A 19,003-nucleotide genomic window follows, 5' to 3' on the forward strand; every position below is an offset into this window, starting at 1 on the left:
GCAGGCGGATCACCTGAGGTCAGGAGTTCCAGACCAGCATGGCCAACATGGTGAAACCCCGCCTCTACAAAAAATATAAAGATTAGCTGGGCATGGTGGCATGCGCCTATAATCCCAGCTACTTGGGAGGCTGACTCAGGAGAATCACTTGAACCTGGGAGGCAGAGGTTGCAGTGAACCAAGATCATGCCACTGCACTCCAGCCTCAGTGACAGAGGGAGACTCCGTCTCAAAAAAAAAAAAAAAAAAAATATATATATATATATATATACACACATACTTTATGACTATAGAATGGAAGACTCAAACTACAGAATATTCTAGAAAAGGCAAAATTATGGAGGAAGTAAAAACAACAGTGAATCCCATGGATTGGAGGGAAAGAGGAATGAAAAGGCAAAGTACACATGATTTTTAAGGCAATAAAACTACTATGTGCTACTGAAATGGTGGATAAATATCATGATATATTTGTTCAAACTCAAAGAATGTATAATAACAAGAATGAACTGATTGTGAACTATGGACTTTGGGTAATAACAAAGTGTAATTTAAATATTCACAGTTTATTGAGACCTAGACTTATCTCTTTATTACTATCTAAAACATAATCCTGTTAATGTATGCTTTTTCTTCACATTGAGTTTCTTAATTGCTTATTATTCATTTACTGTTCTTTTCTTTAGTAACTTTAAAATTTTAATGTAGCAGTCAGGGGAACACCTCTGTTTTCTTACAACGTTGCTTTTAGCTCTACCCTAATTGATGTGTTAGTACACCTTCTTCCCTCTTCCAACGAAACGCTTCCAACAAAAGATACTCTGATAGTTTCTTTTGCCACAAGCAAAGGATCCTATCGTCTCATTTTCTAGTAGTGGAACAACTGCCCTTATGTAATCAAACATTCATACATTTTTTTTCTACTTAGTAGCTTAAATTATCAACGCTGGGCTTTCTGTTCTCGAGCTTTGTCTTTCATAAACAAAATCAAGCCTTTGATAACCCAAAAGAAGCTTTCTGGCTCAAGAAGCAAAGCAAAAACATAGAGAATATGGTTTTCAAACCTCTTTTGTCACTACTCTAAAATTATAAAAGTCTGTCTCTCTATCTGTGTGTCTGCATGTGCTATGTTGTATGTATTTTATGTGTTATATATGCTTTAAATGGTACTTCTGTGATATTAACATATAATCTAAAAGTCTTTTAATTAATGTAGGCATTCTATATCTTTTCCATCTGCCCACTTTCAACCTTGTATGTTTTCTTGAATTATGTTTTTAGATGGCATATATCTGAGTTTTACTTTTTTATTTAATCTATCATGACTTTTTTTTTCATTTAATTCCATGTTTCATTTTTAGTTAATTCTTACTTGAGGTTTGAGGCTTACAATGAGGTTTATTTGTGTTTGTTTTGTTGTTTTTACTATGCATACCCACTTACTCCAGCACAATTTATTGAAAAGGCTCTTTCTTCTATAGGATTGCTTATGCATCTTTACCAAAAATCACTTACTATATTTTTGTGGTTATCTTTTGTGTTTTCTCTGAGATTCTATTGATGTATGTGTCTCTCCCTCTGCCAATATCACATTATCTTAATTACTGTAGCTATGTAGTAAACCTTAGCTTCAGAGAGTGATTCTTCTCACTGTATTCTTCTTTTTAAAATTTGTTTCAGCTATTTTAGAGCCTCTCTTTTAATATAAGTGTATAATAAACTTGTCTATTTCCCCAAGATAACTTGCTAAGATTTTGATAGAAACTGTATTGAGTCTATAGAACAACATAGTAAAATTAACATCTTTCAGATGTTCAGTCTTCCAGTCTCTAAATATGTCAATTATCATTCTAAACACTTTTTTCCAAAGGCAGAAATTTAATTTATACTATAAAAATAAAACAAATTTCAGAGATTTAGTTAATATTTTAAAAAGCATTTATATTTCTTCTCATAAAAGAAATCAAAATTCTAAAAAACATACTAGGCCATTTCTGTATAAATAAATATGTCCGTTTTTAGTTCAATGGCTTTATAATTTTGTGTCTTTTTTACATTAGTAATAAATAGTGTTCAAACTGAAATTTTCTCTGAAGGTAATTTTCAGGGTTTTATTTTTTAAATAACAATTTGTTTATGAGCAATGTACTGTGGCAAGTTATACAGAATATCTCTTCATAATATGTCATCATATTATTATGCCTGCCTCTGTCTTGATTGCTCTACTAAAATTTAGATATACTATATCGTCAGTATAATGTAATTACACATTTAATATAAATAAAACTGCTAATCTTAACCTATTATAGCAGACGTGGTAATGTTTTGCATTTTTCAAATTCATTTTTAAAAGTTCTTTTATAAAACATGAACAAAGCACTTTAGAAAGGAAATGTGGCATATTTCTGAATATGTCTTAAATTGCTTAAGTGAAAATTAGCAGATATTGTATATTTTCTTGAACTACATAAAGAAATGTAATGGACTGTGAAAAAAGTCAAGCAGAAATTGAATAAGATCAGTAAAATAGATGTATCATATGATTAGCTCTTAATAGTTTTAAGGAGAAGCTTTAGATAATTATTTTCTTGCCACTAAATGTTTTGTTTAAAATATTTAATTATATTGAAATGTGATGTAATAGATGAACAACCTGTTAAAATGTTTTTGATTAAAACTATATTATTCATCACACTTTTTGAAAGCCCAATATTTTTTATGTAATTCCAAGAAAAAAATGTGAAACTTTCCCTTTGATCTACATTTAACATCTGTCACTTTTTATTTTAAAATTAAATTATTTACAACTAAAATACAGAACAAAAATATTCTTCCCTTCCTTATCCTTAGCTGTTATTTTTTCTCACTAAATGAGAAAATAATCTATGGGGCTAGACTTACAGAGATAGGTGTAAATGTATCTCTAATTGAAAAGAGCAGCTTCTATTTACGTAGCATAATTACACAAAATAAGTGTAATTATGCTACATAATTATCTCTCTTCTTGTGCTTTTATAATTAAAAATAAGCTTACAAATATGATGTATTTGATATATCAAAAATCTGATGTATTTGGTACTAGAACAAGGGACTCTTTTTCATTTCTTTCAATGGTCACCCTAGGATCTTTATGTCATGTTATTTTTTGTAAATCTTATTTAAACAAACATTCATATTGAATATATGCCAGACCCTGCCACCCCACAGTCACTGGTATACAAGCATGTAAACCAACCCTGTGCTTTGTTGGCAGTGTTCATGTGCAAGTGTGGATCCCAAAGCCACTGCACTGATGAAGCACTATTGCTGAAGTCTGTCATTAGAGTGCTGTTTCTAAGCAGACTAGGAACACTTTGGCCCCTCCAGCACAGCAGGTGTGTAGCATTTGAGAAGCCAGAGAACAAAGTAATGGGACTATGGGCCTAGTCCCAGGCCTGCAGAGTAAGAGGATGCAGCCCAGGAGTGCTGAGCTGAGCCTTGCCTCCTGAAATTACCCAGAAACAAAATCAGTTAACTAAAACCAACTCATACCATAGTTAAACTGTCAGAGGCATCAAAGAATTAAAAACAACAAATCCCATCCAAAGAACAGCAACTTTAAGAACTGAAGGAACATTTTCCCACACAGATGACAAAGAACCAGTGCAAGAACTCTGGCAACCCCGAAAGCCAGAGTTCTTCTTATCTCCAAACAACCACAGTAGATCCCCAGCAATGGTTCTTAACCCAGCTGAAATGACAGACATATAATTCGGAATTTGGATGGAAACAAAGATAATCAAGATTCAGAAGAAAGTTGAAACCCAATCCTAAGAATCTAAGAAATACAATACAATTATACAAAAACTGAAAGACAAAATCACCAATTTAAGAAAGAACCAAACTGATCTAGAGCTGAACAATTCACTACATAAATTTCATAATATAATCAGAAGTATTAGCAGCAGAATACACCAAGCTGATAAAAGAATCTCAGAGCTCCAAGACTGGGTGAATCAACTCAGACAGACAAAAACGCAGAATAATAAAGAATGAACAAAATCTCTGAGAAATGTAGGATTATATACAGACATCATATCTATGACTCATTGGTGTTTCTGAAAGAGAGACAGAAAGAACAAACAATGTGGAAAACATATTCAAGAATATCGTTCATGAAAATTTTCCCAATCTTGATAGAGAGGTCAACATTCAAACTCAGGAAATTCAGAGACCTCCTTTGAAATACAGCATAAGATGACTACCTCTAAGACATAAAGTCATCAGTGTCTCTTAACGTCAATATGAAAGAAAAAATATTAAATACACCTGTAGTCCCAGCTACGCAAGAGGCTGAGGCACCAGAATCGCTTGAATCCAGGAGGTGGAGGTTGCAGTGAGCTGAGATAGTGGCACTGCACTGCAGCCTGGATGAAGCGGTGAAACTCTGTCTCAAAAAAAAAAAATTTAAAGGCACTTTGAGAGAAAAGTCAGATGACCAACAAAGGGAACCCTATCAAGTTTAAGGAGGACCTTTCAGCCGAAATCTTACAAGCAAGAAGAGGAATGGAGGCCTATATTCAGCATTCTTACAGAAAACAAACTCCAACCAAGAAGTTCACATTCGGCAAAACTTAGCTGTAAAGGTGGGGAAGAAATAAAATCTTTTTCAGAAAACCAAATGTGAAGGGAATTTATCACCATTAGAGCTGTTGATAAGAGACACTTAAGGGAATACTAAACATGGAAATGAAAGACTGTTACCAGCCACCACAAAAACACAATTAGGTACAAAGACCATTGACACTATAAAGCCTACATAAAAACAAGCTAACAATATGACAGGATCATATCTGGATGTTTCAATATCAACCTTGAAATAAAATGGTCTAAATACCCTGCTTAAAATGCCTGGAGTGGCAAGTTGAATACAGAAGGGTAGCTAGGCAGAATGGCTCATGCCTGTAATCCCAGCACTTTGGAAGGCCAAGGCAAGCAGATTACCTGAGGTCAGGAGTTTGAGACCAGCCTGGCCACCATAGTGAAACCCTGTCTCTACTAAAAATAAAAAAATTAGCCAGGCATGGTGGTGCACACTTGTAGTCCCAGCTACTCAGGAGGCTGAAGCACAAATATCGCTTGAACCCAGAAGGAGGAGGTTGCAGTGAGCTGAGATATTGGCACTGTACCCCAGCCTGGATGAATGAGTAAAATTCTCTCTCAAAAAAAAAAATTTTAATAAAAATAAAATAAAAAGGAGGCAAGATACCACTATGTACTATGTGAAGAGACCTATCTCACATGAAACGGCATCCAGAGGCTCAAAGTAAAGATACAGAGAAAAGCCTACCAAGAAAAAGGAAAGCAAAATAGAGCTGTTGTTGCTATTCTAATTGCAGACACTGCAGACTTTACACCAGCTACAATTAAAAATGAATATTACACAATGAAAAAGAATTCAATTCAACAAGAAGAATTAACTGTCCTAAATATTTATACACTCAATGCTAGAGCACTCAAATTCATAAAACAAGTTCTTGCAGACCCATGAAGAAACTTAGATAACCACCCCACAATAATGGGAGACTTCAGCACCCCACTGACAGTGTTAGACAGATTCTTGAGGCAGAAAACTAACGCAGGTATTCAGAACCTAAAACTTGATGCTTGACCAGATAAAATTAATAGACATCTACAGACCACTCCATACAACAGGAGATACATTGTTCTCATCTGTACATGGCACATACTCTAAAATTGACCACATGCTCAGCTATAAAATAATTCACAACAAATTCAAAAAACCAAAATCATACCAACTATTCTCTAGGATCACAACACAATAAAACAGAAACAAATACTAAGGCGATCTCTCAAAACGGTAAAATTACATGGAAGTTAAACAATGGACTCCATAATAACTTTTGGGTAAACAATAAAATTAAGGCAGAAATGAAGAAATTCTTTGAAACTAATATAAGCTAATGAATAGATACAACATACCAAAATCTCTGGGACACAGCTAATGCAATGTAAATAGGAAAGTTCATAGCACTAAACACCCACGTCAAAAAGTTAGAAATAACTCAAATTAATTAACCATAACATTACACCTAGAGGAACTAGACAAATAAGATCCAACCAACCCAAAAGCTAGTAGAATAAAAGGGATAACCAAAATCAGAACTGAACGGAGCTGAAAACAAGAGAGAACATTCACATAAACAGAATCAGAAATGACATAAGCACTGACCCCACAGAAATACAAAATTCACTTAGAGACCTTTACCTTGATGTACCCCTCTATGCATACAAACTAGAAAATCTAGAAAAAAAATGGATAAATTTCTATAAACATACAACCTCCCTGGATTGAACAAGGAAGAAATTAAAACACTGAACAGACCAATACAGGTATTGATCGACTTACGACCTATGCAACTTACGACCCTTTGACTTTATGACCACAATCGCTAGCCACGGTTGCTCTGCGTCTGGCAGTGCAAACGTTGCCCAGCTGGGCATACAACAGTGCGGACCAGCTTCCGGCAGCACTACCATCTCCACGTGCACTATTTCAACTGTTATCCCAGACTCGGTACAGCAATTTGTGTTTTGTATCTTGGATATTTTTCATCAAACCCCTCCCAAGATGTCTACCAAGAGGAAATTGTCTTTGTCTATGCCTCAGCCTGCCAAGAAAAAAAGAAAGGCCATCGATCTCGACACGAAAATGAAGTTAATTAAGCAGTAGGAAGGAGGAAAGAAAGTGAATGTGATTGCACGTGATACGAAGTTATCATTTCACAGTACTTTACATATAGCCTACTCAACTTACGACCAAATCACATTATGACTGGTCTGTCGGAACCATCGTGGTCGTAAGTCGAGCACTAGCTGTAGTGGGTTTCAAAATTGAATAAGTAATAAAAATTCTACTAACCAGAAAAAGCCTTGGACCAAATGGATTAACAGACAATTTCTATCAGGCAAACTAATAAGAGTAAGACCAGTCCTATTGAAATTCTTTCAGACAACTGAAAAAGAAGGACTCCTCCCTAATTCATTATATGAGGTCAGCATCATTGAGATACCAATACCTGGCATAAAAACAATAAAAAAAGTAAAACTTCATGCCAATATTCTTGTTGAATGTAGATGCAAAAATCATCAACAAAATACTAGCAAAGCAAATCCAGAGGCACATCAAAAAGCTAATACATCAAGGTCAAGTGGACTTTGTTCTTGGAAAGCAAGGTTGGCCCAACATACTTAAATCAATAAATGTGATTCATCACGTAAACAGAACTAAAAACAAAATCACCTTACCATTTTAATACATTCGCAAAAGGTTTGCAATGAAATTTAACATCCTTTCATGGTAAAAATCCTCAAAAATATAGGCATCAAAGAAATATATCTCAAAATAATAAGAGCTATCTGTTTGAAACTTACAGCCAACATCATACTGAATGAGCAAAAGCTGGAAGCATTTCCCTTGATAACCAGAATAAAATATATATGCCCACTATCACTACTCCTATTTAACATAGTACTGGAAGTCCTAGCTAGAGTAATCATATAAGACAAAGAAATAAAAGGCATCCAAATAGGAAGAGATGAAGTCAAACCATCTCATTTAACAGATGATATAATATATATTTAGAAAACCACAAAGTCTCTTCTTAAAAGTACCTAGAACAGATAAACAACCTCAATAAAGAGTCAGGATATAAAATCGATGTACAAAATTAGTAGCATTTCTATACACAAATATTATCCAGGCTGAAAGCCCAATAAAAAATGCAATCCCATTCAGAATAGTCACAAAAAGAATAAAATACCTAGGAATACAGCTAAGCAGGGAGATGACAGATATGTGCAACAAGAATTAAAAACACTGCTGAAAGAAGTCAGAGGTGATACAAAGAAGTGGAAGGATATTTCATGTTCATGGATAGGAAGAATAAGTATTGTTAAAATTTCCATACAGCCCAAAGAAATTTACAAATTCAATGTCATTCCTACCAAACTACCAATAACATTTTTCACAGAATTAGAAAAAGAACTATTCTAAAATTAATATGAAACCAAAAAGAGTACAAATAGCCAAAAACTCCTAAGCAAAAAAATTAAAATAAAATAATAAAATAAAAACAAGCTGAAGATATCACGCTACCTGACTTCAAACTATATTATTAGGCAGCAATAACCAAAACAGCATGGTACAGGTATGAAAACAGATCTGTAGACCAGGAACAGTGGCTCGTGCATGTAATCCAGCACTTTGGGAGGCCGAGGTGGGCAGATGACTAGGTCAGGAAATCGAGACCAGCCTGACCAATATGGTGAAACTCCATCTCTACCAAAAATACAAAAATTTGCTGGGCCTAGTGGCTTGTGCTTATAATCCCAGCTACTCAGGATGCTGAGGCAGGAGAATTGCTTGAACCCAGGAGGCAGAGGTTGCAGTGAGCTGAGACTGAACCACTGCACTCCAGTCTGGGCGACTGAGCAAGATGTCATCTCAAAAAATAAAATAAAATTAAATTAAATTAAAGAAACAGATCTGCAGACCAATGGAACAAATTAGATAACCCAGAAATAAATCCACATACTCACAACCATAAGATACTTGAGAAAGTCCATAAAAATAAGCAATGAAGAAGGAACACCCAATATAACAAATAGTGCTGAGATAACTGGCTAGCCACATGCAGAAGATTGAAACTGAACCCATTTCTTTTATCATGTACAAAACTAACTCAAGGTAGATTAAAGTTTTAAATGTAAACTGTAAAAGTATAAAAACCATAGAAGAAAACCTAGGAAGAACAATTCTGAATATAGGCTCTGGCAAAGATTTCATGATGAAGACACTGAAATCCATTACAACAAAAAGAAAAATTGACAAGTGGGGCCTAATTAAACTGAAGAGCTTCTTCACAGGAAAATAAGCCATCAATAGAGTAAACAGACAACCTACAGACAGGGAGAAAATATTTGCAAACAATGTATACAACAATGGTCTAGTATCCAGAATCAATAAGGAACTTAAACAAATCAAGAAGCAAAAAACCAAATAACTCCATTAAAAAATTGTCATAGACGTTAACAGATAATTTTCAAAAGAAGACATATACATGGCCAACAAGCATACAAAAACATGCTCAACATCACTAATCATTAAAGAAATGCAAACAAAAACCACAGTGAGATACCATCTCACACCTATCAAGTACTATGCTCATTCCCTCAGTGAGGAAATAATCTGCATACCAAATGCCCGCAATGCACAATTTACCCATGTAACTAATCTGCACATTCACCCACTGAACCTAAAATAAAATTTGGAAAGAAGAAAATAAAATATAGTAAAATAAAGATTTTTAAACATCACTAGATATCAGTGATATGTGCAAAACACGTAACAGGCACGTGGCACCTGGACCCATGGTAGAAACAGTATTTGGATTTCTTTACAGATTTAATATTTTAAATTGAATCATTTCAAAAATAGAAAAGAAGTGTAGGTATGAGTGTTCCCCTTGATGAATTATCAGTAATGAAATTAAAATGATCACCCAGGTAAAAAAATGAATATAATCAAACCCCAGGGACTTCTCTTTCTGTTTTCCATCTTGCAGCTCAAGTATAAGTACTCTCCTCCCAATGGCCTATAATGCATATAATACATGTGCCCCTTTTGTGTCAGATTTCATTTACTCACCATTATATTTGCCAAATTCATTCATTCATGTCATTGTGTCTTAATTTGGTTTATTTTTACTATGGTAACAATAATAGCATTCATTTCATTGAATGAATAGATCTCAATTTGTTTTCACACTCTAGTATATTTGAGCATTGAAATTACTTCCTGGTTTGTAGCTATTAAAAGAGTGCTACCATGAGAATTCTTGTGAAAGACTTTTTTGCATAGTAGAGATTGTTCAAATCATATTAAATACAATAATAGGTACTCTTCCTTTCAATTAGGCATCATGAAATATACCCATGGTACTCAATGGAAAAAAGTGTCAAAGGTAGGGAAGAGAATGCTAATAGAATGAATATGATGAATGTTAGACGAGTACATCATTGAAAGTGCCATGATTCTTATAGAAAGTACTATGAAAACTGTAAAGCCTAAAACACTAAATTTCTGGTGTTCTGGTGAAGAAAGCTATGTCTAGACGTTGTAAATGTTGACAGCAAGATATATGACAGAGCCCATCAAGCAAATCATACAAGCGATTGTGAATGTGGCTGAAAGGTAGGGGATAAAGGATTTCAAAATATGGATATAAGAGAAATTCAAGGGCTAATAGATGCCACACCAGAGGAAGTAACAAAAGATGACTTGATGAAGATGTATGCTTCCAAGCCAGTGCCAGACTATGAGGAAGAAGATGTAGAAAGAGCAGCGCCAGAAACCAAATTGACATCAGCCAATTTGGCAGGCTTTCAGTTTTTCAAGATTGCTTTTGACTTTTTTTATGACCTGGATTATTCTGATATGAGCATTGAAAAAAAAAAAAAAAAAAAAAAAAAAAAAAAAAAAAAAAAAAAAAAAAAAAAAAAAAAAAAAAAAAAAAATGGAAAAAGGATTGGTACCATATAGAAACACTTTTAGAGAACTGAAAAGGCAAAAAAGTTCAGACAGAAATTACAATGTGTGTGCCTACCTCATCTGCCTCCCTTTCCACCTCCTTCACCTCTTTCACTTCTGCCACTCCTGACACAGCAAGATCAATCCCCTTTGTCTTTCAATCCCCCTGTTTTTCCTTCTCCTCAGCCTATTTAATGTAAAGATGATGAAGATGAAGACCTTTACGATGATCCACTTTTACTTAATGAATAATAAATATACTTTATTATGATTTTCTTAACAACATTCTTTTTTCTGTAGCTTACCTTATGGTAAGAATACAGTGCATAGGCTGGGTATGGTGGCTCATGCCTGTAATCCCACCACTTTGGAAAGCCAAGGCAAGCAGATTATTTGAGGTCAGGAGCTTGAGACCATCCTGGCCAACATGATGAAACCTCATCTCTACTAAAAATACAAAAGTATTAGCCTAGTATGGTGGTGCATACCTGTAATCCCAACTACTCAGGAAGCTGAGGCTTGAACCCGGGAGGTGGAGGTTGCAGTGAGCCAAGATCACACCATTGCACTCTAGTGGCCTGGGAGACAGAGCAAGACTCTGTCTAAAAAATAGAAAAGAATACAGTGTATAATACATATAATATACAAAATATGTGTTAATTGACTGTTATTAGTAAGGCCTTCAACAGTAGTCTATTAATAGTTAAGTTTTTGTGGAGTCAAAGGTTATATGCAGATTTTCAACTGGGAGGGTGGTCAGTATCTCTCATCTCCTCACTATGTTGTTCAAAAGTCAACCTTGTGTGTGTGTGTGTCTGTGTGTGTGTGTGTGTGTGTGTGTCTGTGTGTGTGTGTGTGTGTTTTCAGTTGTACTTTGGCTTTCGTCACACCAGTGGAAAAGTCAGTTGTCAGTTATCAGTTTTATTTTGCTGCTTTAAAGTAAATGTTAACTTTTTTCTTTGTTTGCTTTTATTTATTTATTGTCTTTAATATTGGTGGCTTCAGCAAAACATGCCTAGATGTAGTTTTTATTTTATTTCTGTTGATTGAGTTTTTCAATAGTTCTTGAACATGTTTTAACAAATTTTTCAGTGTATCTCAATACTAACTGCTTCAGTAACAACTTTGTGCTCACCTTTTGTGTCCTCTACTTCTTAGCTCCGTTAACATTAATTTAGGTCTTCTTTCTGAGTCAGATTTTTTTTCTAACCCTTTCAATGTTTTCAATATTCCTAACTTTTTTCTATTCATATATTCAAATATTTTCCATTATGATATCATTTAGTTTGATAAGTCTATCTCCTACTCTATCTAATCTGATTTTAAAGACCTTTAGTAAGATATCTATCTATCTATATAGATAGATATCTTATATATATAATTACATATATAAAGACTTTTAGTAAGATATATGTATCTATATATATATCTTTTATATATATCTTACTGAAAGTCTTTATATAATTATATATATATAATATATAATTATATACATAATTTTGTATGTATAATATATATTATATATACATATGTAATTATTATAAGACATAGATATACCACCTTCCATTTATATTTGATTATTTGGGTAGGTTTTCGTTATCTGGTGAACTCATTTTTTCTTGTAGTGCTGTAACTCTCTTGAGCCAATTTACCATAGTTATTTTCCTGTCATTTTTACATAACACAAATATCTGTACTATGTAGAAATATATTTATATTTTTTGTTTTCCTCTTGTTTTTTGTCCCAATTATCCTATCTTTTCCCATACATTTTAATCTCTTATTGAGTTCTAAACATTGCGTTTCTAAAATATTGTAGAGAATCATATGATATTTTCACATGTGATTTTTCTGTCTAGGGAATGGTCTTCTTTATTTCACTGTGCATAAAGAATGGTGGTTGATCATTTGAATCCAATCAGAGATTATAATAAATCAAAGCTTTGTTGTAATTCTATTAAGGACAATATACCTTGTTTGTATTGCTTTTTAGTTTTTTGTTTCATTTTTGTTATTTTTATTTACATGGGAACATACAGTTTTCATATTTATGTGGTACATGTGAAATTTTGACACACCTATGAATGTGTAATAAGTAATTCAGGTTAAAAGTGAAACAAGCCAGCCTCATAAAAACAAATACTACATATTTTCACTCATGTGGAAGTAAAACTTTTTTAGAGTTCTTTGATTTTTTTCTCTCTTGTCTCAGTAACCCTTTCCTTGACCTTGTAAGAGAGTTTTACCCTTCTTCATATGCCTGTGTTTAGCAAATGCCCCCAAGTTATAAATGGTATAGAAACCATTTTAATTTATGAATTTTTAATGATTTTTTAGATTATTTTTACCTCAGCACCTCCCTACTTCCTTCAGTTTTTTCCTATATTTTTCTATATTTTATGTATTTCATTTATTTTATTGTATGCATTTTATTTATGTTTTATACCAGAAGGGAATGCTGGCTTGCTGCTAACTACTGTTTCCCAATCATAACTTAAAGTATAACTCATAGAAATTATAAACACACATATAAGTTGACAATATACAAAGTAAATTATTTTCCTTAGTATTCTCCAGAAAAAGCCATATTCTTTCCTAGCATTTTAGTGTGGTCCTGAATTTTTATCTCTTCAATTAAAACAATATATTGTTATTGCTTTATACTGACACTATGTATCTACATTCTACCATATTCACAGTACTTCTGATACATTACTATTGCATCTTGGGCTTTTCTTCTGGTACATTTCTATTTTTCTTATATGTATATATATATGTATATTCTTTTTGACAATAAACATTAATCAGATTTAATCAAGTAAGTCTCTTGTTGTCATTGCTTTAGTTTCCAGGTGTTACTCTGTTTCTGCTTTGAAATCTAAAAAATCACAAACAATCGTCAAAAATAGTAATGAATGTAAGGTCCCAAAGATTGTTTTAGAACAAAGAAAAACTCATATTCAAAATTATGTATAGCAGTATTTGTTTACACCCTTTGTCTGAAAGCTTTGGTATTAGTTTGCAACTCAGAGACTCAAAGAAATTAAAAGTCTGGTTTCTTCTCATCTCTTTGTAAAACAAAGGCTAATGATGCTGTTCTTTAAAGTGCTGCCTAATCTATATTACTAGAGTGCATTTTATTATGGAAGCTATAATAATCACAAAGAAATTGTTGGTGACTTGAATCAATGTCTGGCTCATCAATTGTAAAGCTTTTATCTTAAAAAGAAATAATTTAACAACTGTATTTCACTGGTTATGAAGAAGTTTGATAGAAAGTAGCTGAATGGTTCCTATGCTACCTAGCGCAGGATATAAAATATCATTGTGCTTATGGTTAAATTGTGATATTCAGATGCTGATAACTTATAACCAGGTAATATTTTTAAACTCGTAATGTTTAGTTTTTCTTTCACGTGTTATATATTTGACTATTCTATTAAACAGTAAGAATATAGTGGAAGAAGCTTTGTGATTAAGAGAAACAAGTATTCAAATACTATCATCTCCTACAGAAAAAAAGCTTACTGAAAAAAATTACAGATTGATTCTACTGAGTTAAGCATTTTTGAATCCCCTTTAATATAGAATAAATTTGATATTTTACTAGTTTATATAAAGCTCCAATTTTGAATGCTGTCAGGATAAGAAATTAATTGACAAAATTTGTTTCTTTAATGTAACCTTTTATTAGGCCTTTTCAGGAAAATATGTTCTATTAAAGAAAAGTAATTAAGGAGGTAAAGGACATTTATTGACTCATTTTTGTTTTCTAGACAGTACACTAAGTGCTTTTTATATGTTATCTGATTTAATGCCTCTAATTCTATAAAATATATGTTGTTCTTTTCATCTTCAGATGTAAAAACTGCAACAACAACAAGAAAAGGTTAGTAACTAGCCAGAAATCTCACAGCTAGTAAGTGTTGAAGTTTTAATTTGAAAAGCAGGTGTCCCCAAATATTTTTCTGCTGAGTAGGCATCATAAGTAAAGGTAACAGAAACAAATGGGAGGTAGAACATTTAAAAGGACAAAATAATGAATGCCTAAAAACACTCTCATTATCTTCATAAAGTTCTGAGAGGCAGACTTATAGATGCCAGAAATCCAATTAGTCTTTGTTTATTTTTTCTCGTTTTCCTTCTGCTTTATGTATGGTTCACTTTACTGCTAAGAAGTACACATTAAGAGAAAGGGGTGGATAGAGAGCTAGAGAAAGAAAGAGTGAGAGTGAGCAAGATCACTTTGGGTATAGTTGGTGAAGTTCCAATGACTATAATATATACCAGCACTCCAATTCACGGTAAGAGTTAATTTCAGTCATGTCAGATGATTTGGTATTCTGTAACTAGCTGAGGTCCAATAGGCTGACACCAGCACATAATAGAAGACTGCAGGCCATGGTATGGATTATTGACTTTAAGTGTAGAGAAACTGATGGAGGAATCGCCAGTTTACATTTCACTGCTGTGAAATCTTCCCTGACCTACACAAGAAGAAAAAAAAAAAATACAGAGGACAGAACAAAGAAAAGAGAAAATGGGAATCTAAGTATATAAAAAGGGAAACAACATGAGAAAAAGAAAAAAGAAAAGCTTTCCACTAGACCCACAAGCCCGTATACTTTTATAACACTAATGTGGCTTAGACAAATACTTAGAAAACTCTTCTTTCCTCTCTGCTTTGTAAGGAGGTTTCCACCTAAAACTGCTGAGTTATTTGTGATAATGGGTGATGAGCTTGCTTAGTTAGGGAGCAATTAAATTGATCTACAAAATTATACAGAGAAGAGATAACATTTGCAAGTTGTAATTAGTGTTTAAAGAAAAAACACATATTTTTAAATGGAATCAGGTAGATTAGTAGACTGAGGACTTCTGTAATATTTAGGACTTCTGGGACTCTGGAAAAGATAAGTGGATTTTAGGGCATTTAGTTCTGAGACCTGTGATGTAATTTGTTTTGATACATATTTGGGAATTTTGTAAATTGCTTTTCAATGCTCTATAGACTTCAAACTGATGACTCTTGAATGTAACTTGGTGCTGATGTAGGTCTCAAGACAGCTCATCTCCTATAACAGCCCTGTAGATGCTGGATCGGAATGAATTGAATGTGATTCCACTGATAATGAATTTCTTAAGAATAGATGTCAGATGCTGCGTCACTTATTTTCTAATTCTTCCTTCCCTGTATTATAGGTGCCTCGGTTTTTCTGGGTGCCCCAACTATGACTTCATTCAATAAGGATTTAAGAGACTGACAAGGATTTCTTAATGCTATGTTAGAGAACTGCATACCAGCATACAATCTGTTCTTTATCTAGAATTTGCAGTTGCTTATGTAACTCATTACATCTTCCCTTTTGTGCAGCTAATGACCTTTATGTCAAAGTATTCTTCTAAGGAACTAGTGAAACTGTTAGGTTCTAGTATGTATGAAACCATAAACTAGAATGCATACATACAATAGCTGCCACAAGAGCACTTTTTGCAAGAAGTATATAAGATTTTAATTAAAATGTAGTGAATATATGCAATAAATGAGTTCTGGGGTCTATGTTCTATTCTTTAATTTCAAGTTCTCAATTCTTAAAGAAATATATATTCCATTAATAGTGAAGCCACTCTCATTTCAAGACAGCAGTTAAATTATTAGTTGATATTGTTTATTTTTTTGGCAACCACACTAGTTGTTCATCTCTTTTATGGTTGTGTTCTGTGGGTAGTTCTATAAAAGCATTTCACTTGACCTGAGTCTTGTACCTTTAATTTTATATATAATTATGAGGTCCCACTTTCAGTTTGAAAGTTGGAAGAACATTATTCCATAACTAGAAGAAAAAAGAAAAGCCTCACTCTACATACTTAGAGACTCATTCTTCACAAGCTGAGACAGTCATACGTGTCCAGAGTCTGTCATCATCATTTGTGACAATGGTGACTACTCTCTTCCATGCACTTCCCAATCTTCATTCAAGGCACATACATCATAGAGGCACGGTTCTAGTAGGAACAGCTAACCAGCTGGCATGAGTTACAGCAACCCAACAGTAGCAAAGAAGAAATGGAATATGGTTCCTTCTGCCTCATGTATGAAAAAAAAATATATATATATATATATGTATATATATATATGTGTGTGTGTATATATATATATATATATATATATATAATGAAACTATCTTTTTAAATAAAGGGTGTCCCTGAAAACACTCTCGTCTCTGTCTGCCCACAGAGTGACCCTCTGCCTACCCACAGAGTGACCCTCTGCTTCACCAGTATAGCATGTGTACTACCACTGTATAAGGAAGAAAGCCTTCCATCAATGTTTAATAATGTACTCTTAAATAGCTGATTCTGGTGCACCAATGGAAGGCCAAGAATATGACAACCTGAATCTTAGCATCACTCATTCCCGTATAACATGTTATGCCATTCAAAATGTACTCTCTTGATTCTCGCCTTATGGCTCATATCTCTCCCGAGGTAAATGGTAAAAAAAATATAAAAATGAGTGGCTTGCCAAGAGTCAAAAAGTTCTAGAGATCTGCTATACAAAATTGTGCTTCTAGTTAACAATATTGTATCATCCACTTAAAATTTGTTAATACAGATTGCATGTTATGTAGTTTTAAAATCACAGTAAATGATTGTGAGTGGCTTGTACAAAATCATATACTTAGTGACAGTAAAAAAATAGAATCAAGTACCCTGTTTCCTGGAAATACTTTACTTTTTAATTTAATAGTTATTAAAATTATTATTTTTTAACGTTTAGGTTTGGGGTACATGTGAAGGTTTATTACATAGGTAAACATGTGTTACAGGTTTTGTTGTACATATTATTTCATCACCCAGGTATTAAGCCCAGTATCCGATAGTTATCTTTTCTGCTCCTCTTTTTTCCTTTTAATTTATTTTCCCTTCCTTTCTCTGTCTCAATCTAACTCTCCCTTCCTTCTTTCTTATCTTGTTATCTGCCTTTCTTACTTCTTTTTTCCTTCTCTGACTGGAAGTATGGCAGATATTATTTTGCAATAATATGTTTTAATACTATAATATATTTTAATATGTTTTCTCTTTATTCCAAACATTATTTTTTTAGAAAAAGAAAAACAAACTACCATTCTATTTTGTCTTTATTCTGTCCCTTTTCTTTTTTATTTTAACATTTTTCTTCCTAAATGTCAGTATTTATCAGTGAAAGAGTCATTACAAAAACCTACTTCTTTGATGAAGACAAAAACAACAAGATTATATAACATTGTATGTAATGCAATAATAGTATTTAATATTTATCAGATTTTTAAAATATTAAAATCACTTTTTAAATATTTTTCTTAACTATCAATTTTCTAGAACTGGGAACTACTGTCATTTACATTTGACAGATAAGGAAGCTTAGGCACTGAGATTTTTAGTAACTAGCCTAACATTACAGATTGATACAATTAGGAGTAGTCTAACTCCAGAGTTTGAACTTATTATGACCACTATTTTATGTATAAAATTGATTATTATTATAATCATATTATTAACATATTCACTCCATAAAAAAAAAAAACAATTAAAAAGAAGATAATACTGATTTTTTTTCCCATTCCAGACCTCTATTTCATTTTCTCAGGTAACTCTTCTGAGCTTTCTTATATGTTCTCCCAAAAATTTATCAGGTATACATGTACATTCAAACAAATACACAAACATATGACGTTTTAGAAAAAGTTATATGTTGGGCATCGCTCTATCTTGTTTTTGTATACATGCAAGCATTCTAACTCTTACATCTTTCATTTTTACTTCAATTTATTACTGAGATCTCTTTATATTAGCATCCTTTTAAAAGCTTCAAACAATTGCTTTATTTTCCTACTGTATATATACATTGTATAAGAAATTTTGCTCTAACTTTAAACACATGTATTTGCGTGTATTTAAAAGTTATTGCAGAATAATTACTAAAAGTTATATTACTGGATGAAAGAATATGTGTGTAAATTTACATGTCCATTAATAGATTTATTCTAGTTTTCTTGTTTTCTGGCTAAAACTGTGTGATATTAATATTCTTCACACAAAACACCTATACATTGTATAAAATATTTTACGCAATATTTTGGCGCTTAATTGCATCAGAAATATTTTAAACATATTTTAAATATGTTTATTTAAACTCCAAAGTAAGAAAGTGTCATGTGGGAAGTTACCTTAACACAAAAGTAGCCTCCAAGTAAACTGGCAGGCAAGCTATGCCAGAGATTGGGAGCAAAAAAGTTCACAGGTCAAATTATGACCTGAATCAATTGAAAGCCCACAGTGTAAAGCAAAGTGAAATAGATAAAATGAGTTCAGACTTAGGATATGATGCAATTAGTTGAAAAGACAACACTATACTACTTGATTCCTGGA

This window comes from Cebus imitator, unplaced genomic scaffold (genome assembly GCF_001604975.1).
Source record: "Cebus imitator isolate Cc_AM_T3 unplaced genomic scaffold, Cebus_imitator-1.0 Scaffold2, whole genome shotgun sequence".
Lineage (NCBI taxonomy): Eukaryota > Metazoa > Chordata > Mammalia > Primates > Cebidae > Cebus > Cebus imitator.